The sequence below is a fragment of the Phacochoerus africanus genome, chromosome 4 (assembly GCF_016906955.1).
Source record: "Phacochoerus africanus isolate WHEZ1 chromosome 4, ROS_Pafr_v1, whole genome shotgun sequence".
Lineage (NCBI taxonomy): Eukaryota > Metazoa > Chordata > Mammalia > Artiodactyla > Suidae > Phacochoerus > Phacochoerus africanus.
This window is the reverse complement of record NC_062547.1, coordinates 57,945,540-57,949,463: the sequence shown is the minus strand read 5'-3', so window position 1 is coordinate 57,949,463 and position 3,924 is coordinate 57,945,540. Positions and strand designations below refer to the sequence as shown.

The 3,924-nt window shown below is 46.1% G+C and overlaps 1 pseudogene; it reads right to left on the bottom strand.

Annotated features, from left to right (window-relative positions):
• Nucleotides 1-325: 325 nt before the first annotated feature.
• Nucleotides 326-1,837, bottom strand: LOC125124587 (protein Smaug homolog 2-like; annotated as a pseudogene).
• Between the last annotated feature and the right edge of the window lie 2,087 nt (nucleotides 1,838-3,924).

Genomic DNA, 3,924 nt, shown 5'->3' with positions numbered 1-3,924 from the left:
ACAGGTGGCTATCAGTCTGGAGGGGGCAGGGGTGGGAGAGGGCCAGGTGGGGGATGAAGCAGGGGAAGGTGGGGGCAGTAGACAGACCAGTCCCTGCCTCCTTTATCCTGGCTTCCCCCTATATCCCTGGGCCTCAGCAGAAATCCCTCAATGGGCCTGGGGGTGAGCAAGCTATGTGCCAATATCAAACAAAAGTTAAAAGGGTGAGAGAGTAGAAACATATTAGAATGTTAGCTGAGTCAGCCCACCTTCTCACTGTCGAGAAGAAGCCCATTGGAGACTGGCTGCCCAGGGAGGCTATGGGTGCACTCTGTTGTGGGTCCTGTTAGATGGTGGAGGTTTTGTATGTCCAATCACCCAAGACATGTTTTGTCAATGCTCAAACAAAACACTCCAGGGTGGGATTGATCTCAAGGTCAGGTCCAGGGACCAGACAATCTGGAGGGAATATGAGAGTAATCTGGGGGAATGAATGGACTGTGAATGAGTGGATGCACTACACAGAGCTGCAGCTCTGGCTGGGCATCTTTTACTGCCTCCCAGATTGGTAAACCACAGGTTGTGATGACAGTGGTCCTCAAGGTTGGAGTTGGTGAGGGCATGTTTGGGGGTAGATATTGGTGGGGAGATATGCCTGGGAGGCTCAGAAGACCTATCCTGCCAGGTGGAAGGACCAAGGAAGGCATTGGGAACTGTTTATGGGTCTGATGGGCCACCCCCATCTCCACAGAGCCAGCTATAGGGAGTGAGTTGTGGCTGAATGTCTAACCTTTCTGCTGCTGGAAGTTCTGAATCTCTAGTGCAGCTTTGCATGGGAAGGTCCAGAGGAGATTTAACACTTGCTCTTTCTAGGACAGCAGCCATTTCTTCTGTGTCTCCTTGAAAGCCTCATGATTCAGACAATTTTCAATTACATGGAGGTAACTGCTGATGTTCTCCTTGTCTGGATGGGACATCAGCAGCTGGGTTCACAATTTGTTCTTCATCTCTGTAAACCAGCTGGGGATGTCTCCATCAGAGACAGGAACTAGGGTTGGCTCACTGCCATCAGTGGAAGCCAGAGCATGTGGATGGAGGAAGCTCTCTGCAGCTAGAGGGTCCTTGGCCTCACTGCCCTTGTCTGTGCCAAGATGAGCCACGGGAGGCTCAGCACCATACAGTGGAAGCTTCCTCTCCCCACTCCCTGCCCCCATCTTTGGCAGGAGGAGTGGTGGTGGTGGTAGTAGCCAGAGTGGCCTGGAAGCCACTGTAGGCATTCATGAGGGTGATCATGATCTGCTTCAGCTCCTTCAGAACATTCTGCAGATTTCCACCTTCTAGCACATCCTTCTCTAGGGATTTGAGGATGCTCTGCTTCTCATGCACCTTCTGGATGTTCAAGACTATCTTAAGGCAGGCACCTTTAGTGACATTCTAGGACTCTGTGTGCTTCTCAGTCAGTGTCATCATCTCCTCATCACTCATCTGTGAGAAAAGGGCCACATACTTGTGCAGGTAGAGGCTCTTGAGCCACAGGGGCATGTCTTTCATGCCACTGCTATCCTCCTAGAATGTGTTCTAACTGCAGCCCTGCTCCTTGGTCTGCTCACAACTAGAGGAGGCCACACTGCTGTGGGTCGAGAGGGATGCACAGTCAGTCATGGGGAACTAAGCCACTCACTGGAAGGCTGGGAGCTAATGGGGATGAACACTTCAGTGGGACATGGAGCACTTCAGTGGGTCTTGGGCTTTGGGAGGAATTGACATAAGTGACTTGTATTTGTGTTGTTCCCAATACTGTGAAGGTTGGAGGCAATGAGCTAGGTGGGTGGAATAGCACTTGTCAATTTTCCCTCATGCAGCCACCTCAGGATTCAGTCACAGCTCTGACCTTACAGACATCCATATAGTTATTTCACCCCACCAGCCAGGAGGACAACACAAGATCTAGAACCTTAGTCCAGCAAACACCCAACATAGAACAGAGCTCTATGTATCACTGGGCACTAGTCCTAGGACACCCAAGTGCCCCAGAGTCATGGGGCCTCATGAGCCATTCCCACCAACCAGCAGCCAGAAGCCCATGCACAGGGAAGGACCTGGTAAGCAACTGGACCAGAGACCAGCCATGCATACCAGACCACCCACAGTATTCAGCTCACTTCAATAGAAGGACCCATGCAGCACACATGAGGGCTCCTCTACAGTATATACTACTTATGACAAGAGGGGATTGTGCTGTTGGGATGCACAGGATATATCCTAAAAAAAGGCCACTTCTCCAAGGTCAGAAAATAGAAATAACCTAGCAAATAGATAGAAACAAAACAATTAGGCAAATGAGACAACAGGATAATATATCCCAACTGTAGGAACAAGATCAAATCCCAGAAGAACTAAGTGAATTGGAGGTAAGAAATCCACCCAATAAACTGTTGAAAGTAATGATCATGAAGATGTTCAAATACTTGGGAAAAGATCAAATGAAGAAAGTGAGAAGTTAGAAGTTTTTAACAAAGATTTAGAAAATATAAAAAGAACCAGCAATAAATAATATAATATCTGGAATGAAAAATATACTAAAAGGAATCAACAATAGATTATGACACAGAGGAATGTACCAGTGAGCTGAAGGCAGAGTAGTGGAAATCACTGAAGATGAACAGAAAAGAAGGAAAAAGTGAAATCAGGACTTTTTCAGAGACTTTGCATACAGCATCTAGAATACTAAATTTACACTGCATGAGTCCCAGAGGAGTAAAGAAAAAGGGGTTGAAAACATAATTGAAAACATAGTAGCTGAAAACTTCCCTAACCTAGGAAAGGAAAATGGAAATGAAAAGAAAGTCAGAGTAACAAGACTTATATAAGAAAAAATAGACCTTAAATAAAAGAATGTAAGAAGAGACCATGAAGGACATTACATAATGATCAATGGAACAATCCAAGAAGACATAGCATTTATAAGGATATACGAACCCAACATAGGAACAACTAAATACATAGAGCAAATATTAAACATAAAGGGAGAAATTTGCAATAACAATTAATAGTAGGGTACTTTAAAACGTCACTTAAAAAACACAGAGAGGCAAATGTCAGAACAGAAGGACTTAAGCTTATCTTCCTTCACAAAAACACCAAAATTACAAATAATTGCTCAACAAAAATCAACAAAATAGGATGGAAACAACCCAAAAGGACAACCTACAACGATAGACAAAGAAGAAGCCATATAGAGACAGTAGAAAGGGAAATTTTGGAGTTCCCATTTTGGCACAGTTGAAGTGAATCTGACTAGTATCCATAAGAATGCAGGTTTGACCCCAGGCCTCACTTGAAGGGGAGGAGAGCTTGCATTTATGTGAGGTGTAGTATAGGCCACAGACACAGCTCAGATCCTGCATTGCTGTGGCTGTGGTGTAGGCTGGCAGCTGTAGCTCTGATTCAACCTCTGGCCTGGGAACTTCTACAAGCTGCAGGTGTGGCCCTAAAAAAGCAAAAAAAGGGAAAAAAAGAGGGAGCGCTTTTGCAATATAAGGAATCCTATACCCACTGTGTGGGTGACCCAAAGACTGGAAAATTACTGTATCAGAGAGGTTTTCCCACAGGGGTGAGCATTCTGAGCCTCACATCATGTTTCCCAGACTGGGGCTTTAGCACTGGGAAGAGGAGCCCCTGAAGCATTTGGAGTTGAAGGCCAGCAGGGCTTGTGTGCAGAAGTTCTACAGAAATTCCACTCTTGGAGGGCACACACACGATTTCATGTGTTCTGGGACCCAATGCAAGGCAAGGACTTCATAAGGATCTGAGTCAGACCTACCTGTGGGTCTTGGAGGATCTCCTGGGAAAGCAAGGGGCAGCTGTGACTCATTGTGGGGAAAAGACACTAGAGCATTAGAGGCAGAAGTTCCAGGAATAGTCATTGGAATGAGATCACCTGGA